The sequence below is a fragment of the Mauremys mutica genome, chromosome 15, assembly GCF_020497125.1.
Source record: "Mauremys mutica isolate MM-2020 ecotype Southern chromosome 15, ASM2049712v1, whole genome shotgun sequence".
Classification (NCBI taxonomy): Eukaryota; Metazoa; Chordata; order Testudines; family Geoemydidae; genus Mauremys; species Mauremys mutica.
In genome coordinates, this window is record NC_059086.1 from 38814370 (window position 1) to 38833503 (window position 19134).

Sequence of the window (19134 nt, forward strand, 5' to 3'; positions counted from 1 at the left end):
CATCCACTGCTGCGCGTGTGACCTTGGACAAGTATTTCTGCCCGCAGATCCCCAGCTGTGAAATGGGGCGCATCAGGCCGCCTTAGAACCGAGAAAAAACTGGTTTGGGCGGAAACTTTTTGCAGTGGAAAAATGGAGATTTGGATTGTGTGAAATTTTCTGTGAACTCGTGTTGAATTTGTGGAATGATCTCAGTTTGGGAAAATTCTGCCCCGTTCCCCAAATGAAGCTACCACGACTTGCTAAACATGAGGCTTCTGTTGCTGGCCTTGGGCTGACAGTCTACAGTAGTGTTGGGGCTCACGGCCAGGCCTTGGCCTCTGAGACCACCTTGCCCAAGTCCGGGGAGGTTGTAATGGGCCTCCGGAGGGGATTTATTCCCCAGCTCAGGATCTGCAAAGCCATAGTCAGCGTGGGAGGTGACGGGGCTGCTGGCGCAGGTCTTGTGGAGCGCTGAGATTGGGCTACGCGGCTGCTCCAGGTCCCGCTGTTTGGCTTGCCTCTTCATCTTGTTAGCGGTGGTTCTGGAACCAGATCTTCACCTGGTTGGGGTGTCAGGTGGGTGACCTTGGCCAGATGCTCCCGCTCAGGAGCTGTCAGGTATTTCTGGAGCTCAAAACCTTTTCTCCAGCTCGATAAACCTGAGCCTGAGATGAACAGCACCCTCCTCTTTCCGCACTGGACGTGTTCTGGAGGAAGAGGGTAGATTTGGCCCACCTCCCCGATATATCCTAGGCAACCAGTGCTGGGCTTGTTAAATCCAGACGGTCCCATGTACCTAGAGACTGGGAAAGGAACGAGAAAGTTGAGGTCACTTTGGCGCCAATCCTGTCAATGGGCCCCCTGCTCCTAGGCAGATCCCCAGTGAAATCGACGCCCTCCCTGTAGGACTGGATGGGGTGATGTGTGTCATCAAGTCTGCTCTCCTGGGTTCCATCCCTGCGGATCCGGTGCTAGGATTGGGCCCTTGGTTTTAAATGTTCATGTAAAAACAGCTGGTGGCAACTTCCACTGTCAAATATTAATCAGAATTATTCAGCACAATAATTAACCGCTCCCAGTAGTTAAGGAGCAAGGACAATGAGAAGCATCCTGCCGTTGGTTTCAATCAGGGCTTAATTTGTGCCAGTGATGAGCTCCAGCACCTCTAAGTTCATCGCGCCAGCACCTCTGGGCTTGGTGCTGTCAATTACAAAAGTAAAAAAATGGCTTGAGCCCCCGCACCTCTTTCATTAGAAATCAAGCGCTGATTTCAGTGGAGGGTTTTCTGCTTAAAAATCCACCACCCAAGCGGTACTTGGCAATTGCATAGGGTATCGCTTTTTATCCCAAGATCTCAGAGCACTTTACAAAGGTGGCTCGGAGCCATCAGCCCCATTTGACAGAGGGGGAAACTGAGGCAAGGAGCAGCAAGTAGGGGATAAGTAGCATTAACTCATGAAGTGAAACTAGCTGATATGGTTACTTTCAATCTTCACTTTTTTAAAGTCGAAAAGACCTGCTGGTATCACTAGTCTAAACATTCTGAATTTAAAAAAAAAAAAAAGCTTTGATGGTAACATTTAAAATATTAGGGTTTTTAATTTGTTTGTTTTTTAATAATTAGTTTAAATCTGTGGAATAGAAAGGATTTTAGAGCACTCAGAAAAACCGGCCGTTGAACAGCAAAGCTAGTTTAAACCTTAAACTATAGAAGGGTCACTGCAACAACTTTGGTATCATTAGGGTTTTATTTTAAAGCAAAACGTGCCCACCATGCAAATAGAGTCAATGTTACGCTGGTGCATGTAACTGGGAGAGAGGTGATGGGAAACGCAATTATAGGGTTGCATTTGGGGGAAGTAAGGAAATACACAAGCAAAGGTGCTGAGTGATTATTTGACATAGTTCGTTCTCTTGGAGATGACAGGGGATTCATGCTAGATTCCCAGGTCAGAAGAGGCTACTGCAATCATCCAGTCTGACTTCCCGTTTTACAGGGGCCAGAGATAAATAATAAATAAATCCTCCAAATAATTCCTGTTTTGAATGGAGCGTATCTGAGAGAGAAACAGGCTTTTATGCTCTCCATCCGGTTTCCTCGGCCCACCACCAGAAGGAATGCTCTGAACTGCTGGCAATTATTTCCAGGTAGCCAATTCAATTCCCTTTTTTGAATGTTCCAGATCTGACAAGTAGATCTTAAGTATCGGTTTTAAATATAGAGCCATGATGGGTTTCTATTGGGGGGGGGGGAATGAGTAACTGATTGTTCTTAGGTAAACAGCAATAGGTATTAGCTATTAGGTAAACTCTGAGTTGCTTAGCCAGAGCCAAGGAGATTGGGGGCAGATTCCCAGCCCCATTGCACCATTGACTAGGATTTACACCCGCTGAGGATCTGACAGTCGCCCTTATTGGTTTCCTGGGTGTAAAATACAACTTTGTTTCTGTTCAGGGGCGGCTCTAGGAATTTGGCCGCCCCAAGCACGGCGGCATGCCGCAGGAGGCGCGCTGCCGGTCGCCGGTCCCGCGGCTCCGGGGAACCTCTTGCAGACGTGCCTGCGGAGGGTGCGCTGGTCCCATGGCTCCGGTGGAGCATCCGCAGGCATGCCTGCGGGAGGTCCACCCGAGCTGCGGGACCACCGAACCCTCCGCAGTCATGCCTGCGGGAGGTCCGCTGGTCCGCCGGAGCAGCCTGCCGCCCTGCCGGCAAAATGCCGCCCCAAGTCTGGAGCCGGCCCTGGTTCTGTTGATCTCTTTGAAGTTTGCCTCTAAAGTCACACAGCTATGAAGGAGATCGGAATCTGACCCAAAGATTAATTTCTCAGCCCTGAATCAGCAAGAGACACACGCAAACACATACACCAAAATATCTCGCCAGTGCCCTAGGAAATCTGCACCACTCAGCTAGGGAATAACTTGGTCACTTTTCCTCTTTAGAAACAGCAGCTAGATTACAAACCACAGGGGAGAAATTAACCTTGATAGGTGCCTTTTAAGCAACAGGATTTTAAAAGCATGAGAATCCAAACTGTGCATCAGCTGATCTTAAATTGTGGCCTCTTTTCTGAAGGGAACACATAATTCTATGGCATGAGTTATACATGATCACAAAGGTCCCTACTGGCCTTGGAATCTATGAATTATATAAACCCTAGTGATATTTAGCAGAGTAGCATGTGATCTGAATCAGTTTCCTGGGGATCAGATAAATGGGGAAACATTCAGACAGAAAAAATTTCAAAATATTCTAGCTGGGTGGAGTACAAGCTCTTTGCTGCTGCTGCTTTCTTTATTTCTCAACATCAGTTTCCGTTAGAGTTTAATATGATCACTGAATATCAATTTACTAATTTACAGGTTGTATTAATTATTTTGATATTTGATTGCTACATATTCCTGGGGGTTTGCTTTATATGTATATGTTAATGTGCCACTTTAATAATTAATAATGATTAATAATAAAACCTAGCTCTTGTATAGAGTCATAGATTCCAAGGCCAGAATGAACCACTGTGATCTAGTCTGATCTCAGGCCAGAGAACTTCCCCCAAATGATTCCCAGAGCGGATCTTTTAGACAAACATCCCGTTTTGATTTAAAAATTGTCAATGATGGAGAATCTGCCATGACCCTTGGTCAGTTGTTCCAATGGTTAATTACTCTTCTCGTTAAAATTAATATAGCGCTTTTCATCAGTAGATTTCTGCTAATTAAAATGCTAATATTTTAGCTAGTTTTCCTCTTGAAAGAGGACTTGTTAAAATCTCTTGTCTTCAAATAACCAAGTGAGATCTTCAGTTTTATAATGTAATGTTAATGTGCATATATTAATTTCCATTGAGATTTTTCAGAAACTCGGTAACATCATTAAACGTTCTTATAAATGATACACAAATCACGATCAAAGTGGATTGAATTGGAGAAATCTCAGTTAACAGCTGATTGTTTGGAGTTGTCTTTTTAAAAAACTACTGGATCAAGTTATTTGCAATCTAACCGTTAGAGAAGGGTCTTTGGAATTTTAGATACAATCCTGCAAACTATCCGGTACCCATCATAACACTTACTGCTCTGTACATCTATTAATGCCAGTGTCCAGTCCTCCAACAGCTGTAAATCAAAGTCAAGGCAGCTGTGTTGATTTACGCTAGCCGAGGATCTTGGCCAAGAAGCTTGATTCTCTGCTCATACTGGCGTAAATCATGAGGCACTCCATTTAAACCTTTGGAGTAAATGAGCGGCTTCTTGGCTTCAGTGCAGCAACTCCTGTTAGTAGCTAGCCTGACCGTATAGGGCTGAAGTTTGTTTATTGGGGTAGCAGCACAGCTGACACCCCTACTCAGGGCAAAACTCCCGTTGACCGAAGGGGCATTTAGCTACATGTGTCAATCCGGGGTCTTTTATTTCTTCATTCATATTTTTCACATGCTGCTTGAGGATTTACAATGAGGTGTATTTGAGATCTCGCTGTCTCTCTATCCACCCCCATACATACTCCATCTGTCCTAATGCGCACACACAATCTCATCTACCTATTCCCAAATACCTTATCGATCTATTGATCTCATCTGAATTATAAAATCTATGTGCGTTTTTCAGAGGCAGGTGAATTAAAAGTCCTATTCTTTTATTTTAAACCAGAGGCGTTTACCTTGCCTTCTAGATCAAGCAAAATCAATGCTACAATGGGGCTATTGATTTAAATTGCACGGCATGGCCCTGTAACCAGGGTTCAGTGCGGATTAAGGCTAACAAATAAGACAGTTCTGAGCTCCAGAACCAAATTGTGTTCACCTCAACTCTGATGAGTGGCTCCATTGACACCAACTCTCTGGGGAAGGTGAGCGGATATCGAGCTGGTATTTCTAATAGGCCACAGGCTGTAGCTTCTATCATCTGTGTTTCTTTCACTTACTTGGTGGGTACGGTCCGTCCTGCGTCTGCCCGTACCAATCTCCGTTGGTGACCCCATTGCGGTAATTGTCCTGGTGGTAGGCTGGTAGGTCAGCAGGGCCTGGGAACGTCCCAGCGCAGTAACCTCGCATGGAGCTTTGAGAAACGCAGTGAGTGACGGAGAAGCCAGAAGAACCCAGTGCAGGCTGAAGACAAGGCTGGTGAGTGACCTGCATGAACTGCCCGAACCCTTCCATGCATGAGGTTTCCATGGCTAAACAAACCTCTCCGGATCCTCTGTGGAACTTGGCTTGGTAACTGAGTTAAACTGGCTGGTCCCCAGAGCTCATGTGAAACCTGCCGGTCCTGAGACCTCAGAGGTGACTTTTTTTTTTTTTTTTTTTTTTTTTTTTGCTTTGGTGACTGTCATAAACCCCAGACTTTTGCTGGAGGTTTCAGGGTAAACCCAGCTTCTCACCTTTCATCTTGTGCACACACCTTATCAGGGCTTATGGGCAGCAGACGCCACAAGGAGAGGAGGGGAAGGGAGGAGGAGCCTTCCTCTTCAGAGCCTCAGACAATAGGGGTGAATATGCCAGGAGCCTAAGTTAATTGCAACTCTGATCCGTTTAAAACTATGTGCAAGGCAGTGGGTGGGGGAGTGATGAAAAGCAAGGCTCAAGGCAAGAGGAATCGGAAAAATCCTCATTTAGGATCCTGGAGCCAGATCCTCAGCCAGTATAAATTGTCATAACTCCATGGAAGTGAAGTGAGTGGCGCTGGGGATCCGGCTCACTGATTGCAATGGAGGGACCCCAGTTTGCATCAGCTGTGGATCTGGCCCCATTAGGGTGACTAGATGTCCTGATTTTTATAGGGACAGTCCTGATATTCGAGGCTTTTTCTTATACAGGCAGCTCTCAACCCCCACTCCCTGTCCCGATTTCTTCACACTTGCTGTCTGGTCACGCTAAGCCCCGTTGATGGAGGCCTGCTGGGGATCTGGCCCCACTGACGGAAAACGTGAGAAGGGGAAGATCATGTGATCAATGCTCTCCCTCTTTGATGAGAAGTGGGGGATGGAGATCACTCGTTCAGCGCAGAGGCATTTGTCTCCTTGAAAATGCTGCACCTTTGGGCTGGTCTACGCGGAAAACTTGCGTCAGCTTAGCTGTGTCGCTCAGGGGTGTGGAAAACCCATGAGAGTGGGAGCTATGCCAGCCTAACTCCCGAGAGCCAGCACAGTTCTTCTGTCGACCTAGCTACTGCCTCTCTGGGAGGCGGATTAACGTCCCTCACTGTAGCAAGGGTCTACACTGAAGCGCTGCAGCAGCGCAGCTGTAGAGGTTTAATTGTAAACAAGGCCTTAGATGGGTTTTGTGATTTTTTTTTTTTCAGTGTAAGGTAAAAATAATAAAAAAAAGGGACTAAAGGTTTGCTGAGTTTCCACAGGAAGGGAAGACTTTAATTGTCCACAACTCAGGACTGAATCGGTCTTGTACACTCTGTGCATAAGAGAGCTTGTGGGTGTGAATCTGTTTTGTGATGTGTGTGCGTGAGAGAGGCAGTGTGTGAATCTGTTTTGTAGTGCACGCAATGGTAAAGTGTGAGTCTGTGTGTGTCTAAATCTATTTTTAGGGTTTATGTACCTATGGAGTCTGTGTGTTTGTGTGTGAATTGTACCAGAAGCCGCATGCAAAATGTGGGTCAATTAATAACATGTGAAAATAGACACTCTTTGGAACGTCACGGAGTAAATGATTGAAGTGAGAACACTTTTTCCCTGAATGTGGGTGAAACACCCCGTGATCGTCCTTTGACATACACCATAAAAAGTGGCTCTGAACGATAACAAATGATTGACTAGGTGACTCGTTTGGTAACATTGCACCCCGCTCTGGGATGATGTCATTGCATGGGAAGACGATCCTAAATTCTTGTTTGATCTCATCAGAGTGGTCTGTAGGGGGGATCCTGGATCCCGATGGGGTTTGTATTTTTAACAATATGCAAATGGCAGTATTAATTAGTAGTTATGGACCTTTCATTTGCTAAAGAAGCCTGTGTTGGATGGGTGTTCAGGTTATCAGGGCTCAGATGATGCAACTGATCGCAACTGTTTGTGCACTGTTGTTGCTAGGACAAAAACTCTGCTTGTGTATTTAGGCCCTGGCTCAGGACAGCACTTTAGCACTTGCTTAAAGTCAAGCTTTGGCTTAATGAGGATGCTAATTGGATTCACACGCTACTTTGTCACTAGATTTACAACTCTTTGGTTTGCCTAGCTAGAAAATACGTGTCAAACAAAGTGACCAGTGACAAATCTAGCGACTTTCACTGCCAATCCCAGTGATATTCAGAGAAAAGTCACCAATATGTATTGTCACAAAATCATTCACAAGCAGCTCTTCTTACTACTTTCTTTTGCACACCAAGTCAATGTCATTACGTCTCAATTGAGCATGTCCTTGGAAGGAATCACATTCCAGGGCTTCTCGGTCTGAGATCACTGTAATCTGCTGGCGAGGAAAAGAAGTTTGTGGAGGCTAATTAAATACTTTGCTAAAACCAGGTGCACTTTGGAGAGCGCAGCATATGAGCCAACTTGTTTTTAGCCAAATGTTCTTTCTCGCCCCTCCATAGTAGGTAGCGCAGCCTGTGATGGAGGGAAAGCCGGCTAATGAAGTAGGCAGGGTGGGGGAGGCAGGTTAGCCAGCGAGGAGAGCCGCACAGGTGGGGTGGGATGAGACGGGCCATGTGCCCCAGTGGGGCAGGGGGCACCATGCCTCCAGGGAGGAAGCCCTTACTACAGGATCAAAGGCGGAGCTAGCTTGATTTTCGGCACCCCCTTATTCCTTCCCCTGGCCTGGCCTTAGCTGCCCAGCTGTTTTCAGAAATCAAACCCTGGAAGCAGGGGAAAGGGGTCCAGCTAGCAGATTTTTGCTTTTAAATCTACTTTCTTGGCTGCTTGCAATGCCGAACTCAGGTCAGCGGTTGTCCTCTTCCTCAGGCTCTGGGCCCTCCCTTTCACTAACCTGTCGGCTCAAATCCAGGCCGGCAATCTTGCTCAGTGTAAGTATTTGTATGAGCTTTTGAGTTACCAGATATCTAGAGAGGTGGCAAATTGGATACGGGAATTGTTCTTTGCTTTCTGAGATTTCATGAGATTGGCTTTAAATCATGAGATTATTTAAAAAAATAGTAATAAATATTGGGCTCTACTTCATCCTCTGCTGTCTCCCCTTTTTGCTACCACGAAAGCTAGAAACTTTTTTTATTATTATTATTATTATTATTAGTCACGATTGCAGCGTCTCCTGACTCCAGAAGGTAGAAGGCTTTCCACAGAACACCAGCTATCCGGAGCCTCATGACCAAAGCATAAGAGCTGGCAATGCTGATGTAGGATGGTGTAATTTACACCTCCCTACAACGGCAACTGCAAAATAAAAAGGGGACTTGACGGTTTCTTCTGGTTAATATTTGCCCAGTGCTTTGAGCATTCAGAAGGGGCCACGCGAGCATGGAGTGTTATATCGGGTTGAGTTTAAAAGGGGAGGAAATGAATTATTCGCCGCAGTTCCACTAGGAGGGGGTAGAATCTCCGGGTTGTTTTATGGTCACCGTTCCAGGTCATTGCAGAAGATGAGGCTATTGCAGTCTGGGGCTTGCCATCCTCCTAATCGATTCAGCAACCCAGGACATCCCATAGTGCAAACAGGGTCCTGTGAAAATTCCCACCAGAGCTGTACTTTCAAAGCTGTTCCGCAGCCAGCGGGCGGTTTGATCTCATGAGGCCGTGCATAAAGGTTGCTCTTATTTAGCATAGGACATGGCTGAGTCAGATTCCCCCAAGCCCCCTCTCTGCCCGGAGCTGGAAGCTAATCTTGTGACACCAGGGGCTCAGACGCCACCCATCTCCTGTTCTGTGTCTGCTTGGTGGGTGATATTTGCATGGCCTGCTCAAAGACTAATGAGGAGGTGTCCGTGGGCTTTGGGAATGAAACCCATCCCCCTCCCCACCGACCCTGGTGCCGGGACTGTAATGCCCCTCTCCAGGAGGAACCCTGCTCCGGATGTAGGGCTGTAGCCCCAGCTTCTTTGCAGCACTGGGGCCATGGGGTTCCCTGTCCACCTTGCTAAAGGCTTCTGTAGGGTGAGGGCTTGCTTGACTGGCTCCACCAGCCTTGTCCCCAAATCTTGCTTCGTGCTACTGCCACCAGATTGCAGGCCCTAGCAACGAGGAGTTCTCTGTGGCAGAGAGGAAGGGTGGCCTAATGGTTTAGGTGATCACCTGGGCCTAGGGGCGAATGCCCTGGTCTGCCACAGCCTCCCTGTGTGACTGTGGGTAAGTTTCTTAGCCCAGATCCTCAAAAGTATTCAAGTGCCTGAATCCCATGGGCTCTATAAGTACCCTCTGACAGGAATGGCATTGGCGCTAGTGTCTGTTAAGCTGTATCTGCCCATAGAGCATTTGTATAGCACCTAAAAGCATGCTGGGAGCTCAAACTTGGTCCCTGCCCCAGACAACCTACAATCAAATTGAAGATGCGACACAGAGAGAAGCCTCATCTTGTGGCTAAGGCACTGGGCTGGGACTCTGGTGATTGAAGTTCAATCAGAGGCTCTGCTATGAACTTGGCATGCCTGAGTGGAGACTAATGTCAGTTGTTGGGTTTAGCAGGGAGGTGGTGTTGGTGGCCTGTGATATCTCTTCCGGCCTTGTGACAAAGGTGGCTTTATGCTACATTTCCATCTGCCTTGATCCTGTGACCAGTAATGTGGAGCAGCCTAAGGGCTGTTCTCAAATCCACTGGCTTGTAATGGCCAGCTAGGGCTCATCCTAGTCCCCTTGATATGCCCTCTCCCCCCAACGAAGGTAGAAGGATGGGGTGGGAGAGAGAGTTGTGCATTCTCTAGCCAGCTGAGGATTCGTCTGCCCTCAGTGGACAGGGGGATTTGTGGGGTCAAGGCAGGACAGTCCAGCCAAACACAGGACTGGTTGGAAGTCTGTGTGTGCCCAGCTGTACCCAGGCCCTGGCCCAGGAATTCTGCTTTTGCACAAGTCTGACGTTGATAGCCGTGTGGGGAAAGAGCAGGTGGTGTGGGGAATTCATTTAGGAAACCTTGACTTTAAGGATCTGTAAGTCCTGGAAAGCTTTTTCCCCCTTTCAAAGAAATGCCCTAGCCTCCGGATTGTATCGGCTCCTCTCCAACGCTTTCGTGATGGGACTGGACCTCTACCCGTACGTTCAGGGGAAAGTCCCAGCTCTGGGGAGGGGAGAGGAGAAACTTCTTTCCTAAACTAATTGCGCGTTATTAAAATGGTTGTTCTGGAAACACCAACGAATCTCTCCGCCTCCCCTTTGTTAATTGCACCTGTCAGCATCAAGTGACAAGGAGAGCCTGGGGCGAGACCACTGCCGCGAAGGAGCAAGGGGGGGTCTTATGTGTCATTGCCAGACCGCTGCACTCAACGCTAGACCCGTTTCCCACGAAACACGACCCTAGTGGTATCGAACCCACTTGTGGGGGGGAGGAGGGAGCAGCTAAGGGGACTAGGTTTACTGCGCGGAGGAACAAAGGTGCTGTAAACGGTCTCCTCCCCTTTGCTTCCTGCCAATGGACTCGTCGGAACGTTGGCGTTAAAACCGGCTGCGTTGCCGCGTTCTAAATCAGAACGCCCGAGGTTTCAACGTTCCAGGCTAGCCCCCCTGCGCAGCGGCTGCTGTCCCGGGCTCCTGCGGAAGCCGCTGCCATGGCTGTCCAAGTCCAGGTGGTTTATTGGTAAGCCGGGGTGGGGAGTAGCTGGCGGCGGGGTTGCATGCGTGGCCCTGGCGCCGTGGGAGCGGGCCGGTTCTGGCCCGTCAGCCCCTTGGGAGAGCAAGGAAACACGCGTGTCTTGCCGCTCGTCCATCCATACAGCGGCTCCAGCGTGCTAGGGCCGCTTACCAGGCCAGGAGGAGAGAGTGACCGCCCCCCCCCCCCGCTTTGTTCTCTTGCTGGCAGGAATCCGCTCTCTTGCTGGTGTTAGACGCCTTAAAGCGGGGGGGTGGGGGAGGCAAGGCTCAGATTATAAGAGTGGCCTCGCCCAGACAAAAATCGAGGCAGGACAAATGATGCGGCCCTGGGGGACGTTTGGATGGAAATGGCTTAAAATGTTTGGCTGCTGTAGGGTGACCTGATGTCCTGATTTTTGGGTCTGTTTCTTATATAGGCTCCTATTACCCCACCCCCGGTCCCGGTTTTTCACACTTGCTGTCTGGTCCCCCTAGGCCGCCGTTACGCTGACTTGGCCGGTTGCCTTCTCTGAAGGCTCGTCTCTCTTGCCAGCAGAAGTTGGTCCTGTAACATGTATTACCTCCCCCACCGTGACTTTCTAACGGAGCCGAGAGCTGGGCCAGTTCTTGCCTGCAGTGACAGATGCACACAAGCCGCCAGCCCTGCGTTGACCTGGGGTGGGGTATTTTAGAGGATGTGCCACAGGCTGGGGCGGGGAACGTTCTGATCCAGCAAAGTATCCATTAAAAGCAGCAGGACTGGATAATGCTTATATCCCTTGCCCCAGTTCCTTAGTGGTCCTGACCCAAAGCCCCCTGAAGTCAGTGGGAGGTTCTCCGTTGATTTCCGGGCCTGCGGGTAAATCCTTGGCGTTGCTGGCCAGAAGGCCACAGGACAAACTGGGGGGAATGACGCTGTGCTGCCCTCTCAGGAATGGTCTGGCTGGATGCCGGTTTCACTCCCCCTTGAGAACAGGTGACTGGGTTGGAGTGTAACTGAGCCGATACCTTGGCTGTTTGGGGCTTATATTGAGAGTTCTTTAAAATAAACCTGCACGGGTATTGTAGGGGATTAAGCCACTTCTATCCCACAGGGTGAATGAAGCTGCTTACAGCCTAGCACGTGCTGGCTGAATGGTAGGTGGCCTAATGCCACCTCTGGGCAGTCAGGTGAGTCCTCGTTTATATTTGGTACTTCTGCTGCAAAGTGGCAGCTAACACGCCACCTCTGCCCACGTTCAGTCAGCCAGAGCTTGAGCTAGGTATTGCCACCCCGAAATAGACCGGCATTTCTCTTGCTTAGTGCAAGACACCTTAATCCTGACCTGCTGCAGCCTTTGCTAAGCGAATCCTCTGCCAGGCTGCCTCTGCGCTGATCAGCGGCCCCCCCTCCTGCTAGAGTAGCCCATGGCCTCCCATATACACAACTCTCATGCCTGTCAAGCACGACCCACAGCCCTCCATGCACCTATAGGTCCGGCCTCCCCAGGCCCGGCTCCCCATCACCTCCTTCTACTCGGACCTGAACTGCCTCACTTTTTGTTCCATAGACTTAAACTTTCTAACTCCCCTCTTGCTGCTTCACCTGTCTTCCAGAACGTGCGTAGTCGTGGTAGCTGTGTATCCTCTGGTTATCTCGGTGTAATGAAATCTCCAGAGCGATACCAAGTCTTGCGTGCTGTGGGAGTGGAGGAGTTATTCCATGTCCACGGGGCAGCAGTGAGAAGTGATTGCTGAAGCTGGGGTGGAGCTTAGGGGGGGAAAAAAGGGGTGGAAATCCTACCTCCTTGCCAATAAAATGGTTTTATCCTGCACAGTTAGTTGCTGTGACTCTAGGGTTTAGCCAACTCTGTAACAGTATCTTCTAAGAGGTTTCTGTTCCTCCTACATTCCCATGCCTACTCGAATAACTTCTGGAAGCGCTCTCCTCTGCTGCCTGTGCATCTAAAATAGACACAGGAAGGGTTGGTATGACGTCTCTTTCTCAGCAGCCAGTCGCTCTCTTGCATCTCTGATAGAGGGTGATTATGGGGCCAGTTTGTCCCAGCACCAGCAGGTGCGAGTGCAAAGTTCATACGCGCCCTATTCCAAATAATAGCCATTAGCGTGGGCGGATAAAGTCAGCAGTTGACTGTTTCTTGACATGATCTAAATGCAATGAAAGTAACCACATGGCAAGAAGGCTCAACTTCAGTCTTAAGTTTCTAATGAAAACAACTAGCAACAATCAGTATCTTTAGTGGGGTTTTACCCTTCCAGGGATTTGTAACTTTATCATTTTCTGTGGACCAACATTGATACTCAATACCCAGTGAGATGCCCTCAAAAAGGGGGTCATGTTGCCATCTAGTGTCTTGTCCCACAGAGAAGACAACAGGCCACTGCTTCTGGAGGCAGCATGGCCTTGTGGCAGAGCACTGGACAAGGTTTTGGGATTCCCAGCTCTGCCACTAACTTGCTTGGGTGACCTTGGACAAGTTCCTTTCCCTTCCGTAAAATGGAGCTACATGCTGCTCCTTTGCAAGGCACTTTGAGATTGGCTGATGGAAAGCACTATAGAAGAGCTAGGTGGTGATGGTATTTTGCAGCCTAATGTAGTTCCCCTTCTCCTCAAATAGCGGGAGACCAGGTGGGATTTTCAAGGAAGCTCAGCTCCTGTTTGAATTTCAGCCTTTGTCCCCTCTTTGGTTAGTGTCTATCTGCTGAAATAACTCTTCTTTGTCTCCCTGCAGCGGGGCCTGAGGCTACGGTCCCAAGGTAAGCGTCCAGATTCCTCGGTTCAGTTCCAGTTATAACTGTGGCGGTGGTGGGTGAACTGGACTGATGTGCTCCAGGACCCCATTCCTGTTCCCAGCACTTGGTCCCAGTCACTGGCCTTGTGCAAAGAGAGGAAGTTCTCCTCCAGAGAAAGTTGGGCTGTAGCACTTCATTGGATCTGCTCCTGAAGCATCCCCAACCCTTTTGTCCCAGCGAGCTTTTCCTCCCCCTCCGGTCCCCAATCAGCTGCCTGGGCTGTCTGAACCTGTGCATGAGGAGGTATAAATGGAGTTGCACTGGTGAGAAAACTGATGTGAAGGGAAGCAGGCAGTTGGGCTAGAAAGGGCTCCTGTACCCACAGCAGGCCATGTGGGGCTTGGCTCACTAGCTGGCACTGTTGCCAGCTGTTTTAGGTGTGTGAAGTAACAGCAGAGCCAAGATTCAGCTGGGGCGAGTCCTATCAGGCATTAACTCTGGGTTCTGCCTTTCCTCTCTCTCCTTTCTAGTATCAACAGCTCAAGAAGGAACTTCAAAAACAGTTCCCAGGCAAGCTGGAGATCGTGAGTATCCTGGGACTGTCCAGGGCACTTAGCTTTTGTGTCTGTCTGACTCCCAATCAGTGAATATGCACGGCCAAGGAATAGCCATGTCCTCTAAAGCTCCGGTTCTGTACTGTCAAAACTCCTGTTGCCTTCAGTGGTACTGTGCGATGCAGGAGGCTCTAAAGAAGTCCCTCCTCATCTGGTGAGACCTGACTGAGAACAGTCGGACTAAAAGCACGTCATGTCCAGCATGAATCTGGAACATAGTTGTCCGATCCATGGTTCATCTAGTATAGTATCTTGTCTCTGAAAGTGGCAAGGGCCACATGCTTCAGGGGAAGCTGTTAAACCTCTCGGATGTGCAAACGGGCACAAACATAACCATGGGGAAAGCTTTGACCTGACCCTGGGCTGCTGCTGGTTGGCTTACAAAGCATGCACCGTGTGGTAGGAGTAAGGGAAGCCTTGATCAAGGAAGCATGGAGCGTGGCATTAAGGTGGAAGGAGAAAGTCCTTGCAGAACTGAAGATGTTTGGACAATCTAGTATTGTGTCCTGATTTCCTTATGCGCCTCAATCTATAGATACTCTTCTTCTAGATTATAAATGGTTTGGGATAGGGATTCTTTGATATGCCTGTACAGCACCTGGCACAATTGGATCCTGGCTTCTAGAATACAAATTAACTTAATAGATTCCAAGGCCAGAGAAGGGACCATTATGATCATCTAGTCTGACCTCCTGTATGACCCCAGGCCAGAGAATCCCACCCTATCATTTCTGCATCAAGTTCAAAACATCTGTTTGCAGATGTATTCTCCTCTCTGGTGAGGCCTGTAGGGAGCACTCCTGTTGGTCTAACTAGGAACTAACATGAAGGGGAGAGCTTGCTGCTTAAAATAACCCAGACCCCCTTGGGGCTCGTCATTCTCAAGGTGACTGACTCCTCTTCTCTGCTTAGAGTGGCAAAGGGACCCCTCAGGTCACAGGATGGTTTGAAGTGACAATCGCAGGCAAACTGGTGCATTCAAAAATGGTGAGTGGTCTCTTCCTCCCCTCTCATCTAGTTCCTAACCGAACTGCTCAGCTGATTGTCACCAAGGCAAGGTGATGTACATGAGACAGGAAGACTTCATAGAGATGAGTTGTGAGCACAAGGCTGGGAGCCTTGTCTGGGCTCTGACATCTGTAGTCAGAGGCCGGTATCGAAGCTGGAGCAGTAGTCCTGTACCAGCCTGTACAATGATCCCCTTAGAATGTGCATGCTGAATGGGGATCAGTTTGGTGTGGGCTTCTAAGGAGCAGTCACTGTGGGTCAGGGGGTTGGTACTCTTCCTTCAGCGCTGCTGGAAATGAAACCTAAAACACATATCGGCCACTGACTCCTACTAGCCCACTCACTGGGCATGCAAGTGTTAACCCGATGCCCTGTTCAACTTATCTTCACTCCCTAAACTTCCTCTGGAGTTGCAGTAGGATACAGGCTGTGGTTTTATTCTCTCTCCTTCCCTGCCCTTCCCCTCCAACAGCTGCCATTTCCACCTCAAAGATAGCTGCATTTCAGTGATGGATGAAACCTGCATCCTTTATCTCCAGGGTGGCAAACTGAAATGGCTTATTAGCAGCCACTGTTGCCAGCCTTCACAGGAGGGAAAATACAGCTCCTTGGAAAACTTCATTGATGCTAAAATAGCTGTTGGCTCTTGCAGCTGCTGGTGCTGCAGGCCCTGGGGGATGGGGAGATTAGAGCTGCCGGTCCTACATTAAAAGTACTTCCACTGTCAAGTGTCTCTTTGAGGTGGCAGAACTGTTGAATTCTGTGTCCTTAAGGATGCTGCAGGAGCCTGATGAACTTGGACTGTCCTGTATGTGGCACCTTCTAGAAGGGGTCGTGTTTGCCCATATTTCTTGGCAGGGGGAAGGGGCTGCAAGCTTCACCCACTCTTCTTTTTTTTTTTTTTTAAGCTAATATTTTGTCTGAGATCTTTGTGAGCCAGGAAGGTCCAGCAGCAGAAACAAGCTTTCTGTGCTTGCTGCTGTAGCCAAGGAGGAGCCGTGAGGTTTTTCCAAGGCTGCCTTTCAAACGCTGCATTGTCCCTCCGGTCCTGGCACTGCTGTCCTGTCACAGCTTCTTGGCAGTGATATGAGTGCCTAAGTAGAAGGTGTCTTGCGAGGAATGCTCTTAAATAGTGGAACTCTCCAGGGGCATAACTCTGGACACCATCAGTGGCTGTGTCAACCTGGAGAATTGAAGCCTTAAAACATAACAACCAGACTGGGTCAGACTAAAGGTCCATCTAGCCCAGTATCCTGTCTGCCGACAGTGGCCAATGCCAGGTGCCCCAGAGGGAATGAACAGAACAGGGAATCGCCAAGTGATCCATCCTGTCACCCATCCCCAGCTTCTGGCAAACAGCCTTCTCATGCTCTGACTTCTTTTAGCCTTATGGGGCATGCCGGGGGGGGGGGGGTGTAGAGTGGGTTCAGCTGCCCCCTTGCTAACTGGCTGCTCTCTGACAGAACGGGGATGGATTTGTGGATAATGGCACCAAGCTTTCCAAGATTGTGGCAGCCATTAAAGAGGCGTTGGCTTTGGGATAGGAACAGCAGAATGCATCGGCGGCTCCGTACATAGCACAGGTAAGGTGGTGGGTCTGGCTATCCCAGTAGCGCTGGCTCAGCCCTTCCTCCTTGGATAAACAGAGCCTTGCTGCATGTGGCTTTCTAGAAGGAGACCTTTAACCCAGGTCCTATCCCCCTTGGCATGGGTATTATAAATATGGTGGGGCACCCGAAAGAGCAAGGACTTGCCATGTTATGGTTGGTCAGAACTTCATCTTCCCCCCCCCTAACCGCAGTATGCTGAGTGCTGGAGCAGCTGTTGTGCTTCACCCCAGAAGTGGCTGCATTCCAGCCTATATACATAGACAAGGAAACACTAGGGAAGGCTCCATGTTAAAATGCTGTAATGCTGCAAATCTAAAGCTCCCAGCCACTCTGGTTATGCTGGCTACCACCAGCAGGGCAGAGCATTCATGGGAGGCAAAAAGAGTCAGACTCCTCATGGAATTAACTTGGCAAAAGGGGTCAGAAAAGGAGCATGGTTCTGGTGGGCTGAGGTGCAGTGAGTTCAGGTGGTGCTGAAAGCAGACTTGCCTGCTTGGTAAATCCGGAACCAAGGCTAGCATCCTGGTCTGCTGGATCCCAAAATGCACCCCACGCCCACACTTGTACTTGAGGACTGTTCCTTAATTAGTTCTAGGAGGTCTCTTGTCCTCTGTGTGGGCCATTGTGTTATGTTGGGTTCGTCTAGAGTGTTTCTTTTAAACACTAGAGGGCACCGTTACACTCACGCTGTATTGCAGCATGCAGGGTTAAGAGCAGTAGCTGCTGCTTCAGGTACATCAGACTGGAAAGGACCTTTCTGAGCCTTCAGTCCACTGCTGTCACAGACGGCTCCAGCATAGAATTCTGTACCTAAATTTAAGTGTCTCCATCTTCAAACTAACTCGCGCTTACTGCTCAGTTTGGGAGGCTGTTCCAGACCCTCACGCCGCTGATGGTTAGGAACCTTCTAATTTCCAGCCTAAATGTATTCACAATCAATTTGTAGCCGTTTGTTCTTGCGCCAATAATGTCCTTGAGCTTCAGTAGCTCTTCTGGTGTTTTTTCCCCACCACATCCTGACCTATTTAGAGAGAGCAATCAGATTTTTCCCCTCTCAGCCTTCACTTGGCTAGGCTAAACAAGCCAAGCTCTTTCCATCTCCTGTTCTAGGATGGGCTCTCCAACTCCTGATCATCCTAGTAGCCCTTCTTTGCACTTAGTCCAGTTTTATTTTTAAAATTCTAGTTTAACTATATACGTTCCTTCTCTTCCTCTAGCTTGATGAGCATTTGCTTCGTTCAGCTTGGCCGAGCGCTTGATGACGGGAATTGCCGAAATGTCCCCTGACGCGTGGCCGTTCCCAGAAGTTTTTGCGCAGGATTCCGGTTTGAACAAAGGCAGATGAGGATCCAGCTCTGTGCTTTGACATGCTTTATATCTGTACGCAACGCCTGTCTGGAGTTGAAACAGCCCCTCTAACGTGCCCTGTTATATCACTGTGCCCTTAAGGTGCCTCTAACTTTGAGTAATTATTGAGTGAGTTTCACTGTTCAACCTCACAGAGAAATCTGTCTTAGTGCTGATATTGCACCAACAAGCTCTTTGTCTGGGGTTGCTGGGATGAAGGCTGTCAAGTAAGGGAGGGTCACCATCTGGGAATCCCATCAGTGTGGGAAGAGGAATTACAGCTCATTGTCGGGTATGGGGGGAACTGGGCGGGAAATGAGATAAAATGTTTTAACAAATGACGCAATATTCTGTCTAAATTTAAAACTCAGGATTTTTATAAATCCCAACATTTTCTTAAACTGTTGTCAAAACAGTTTTCCCCTCTTCTGCAGAACCTTGATGCAGTCCTGACAAATTGCATTGAGATGTCCCAGCTAGGCAGTGGCGTTTGCTCACAAAATGTAACCTCTAAATCTTGATATTTCTCAATCGTGATAATGCACTTCCTCCTTCCAGAATCACCTAGTGTTGCAAAACTTTTTTTTTTAATTTTGTTGTATGATTAACTTTTGTTGCACTTCAGAAAGGTGTCTGTCAAATAAAATAATGAAAGTCGTAAACTGGTTGTGTAGTGGCTTCTTTCTAGTGCTTGCTAACTGACCAAACACACAGCAAAAGCAGAATCTCTGTTCCCTTGCAATATGGGGTATAATTCTTCTATACCAATACTCCGAAAGAAGTGGCGAGTGGTCTAATGCTTCAATGCACTGTGAATATCATGAAAGCAGCATTCCAGGTCCTATATCCAAACCTATTGAGCATCTTCCATCCACACACTCCACTCCAGCAAGCCTGATGCAGCCTTTCATCTTTCAAGACTTCTTTGCAACCTCAGTAGCAGGGCTCATATTGAGATGTCCCAGCTAAGCAGTGGATACTTCTAAAGCAGGCAGGACCTTGCTTTTTGTGACCTCAAAATTCTCCTCCTACCACATCTCCAAGGTCTTGTTACAATGGCTTTGAGCCACAGTCCCCCAAACCTTGAAACAAAGGAAAACTGGTGGCATTTGCAGGCCAATTCTGTATTGTGACTTTTTTCCGCTCTCTGCTTCAGGCTCCGGT

At 48.6% G+C, this 19134-nt stretch overlaps 1 long non-coding RNA gene across 1 annotated transcript; it reads left to right on the top strand.

Moving 5' to 3' along the window:
* Positions 1 to 10506: 10506 nt before the first annotated feature.
* On the top strand, positions 10507 to 18632 carry LOC123350626. Its single transcript, XR_006573779.1, has 6 exons — positions 10507 to 10665; positions 13391 to 13415; positions 13922 to 13975; positions 14918 to 14992; positions 16477 to 16596; positions 17841 to 18632. It is a non-coding gene; the product is annotated as an uncharacterized LOC123350626 (long non-coding RNA).
* Positions 18633 to 19134: the final 502 nt, after the last annotated feature.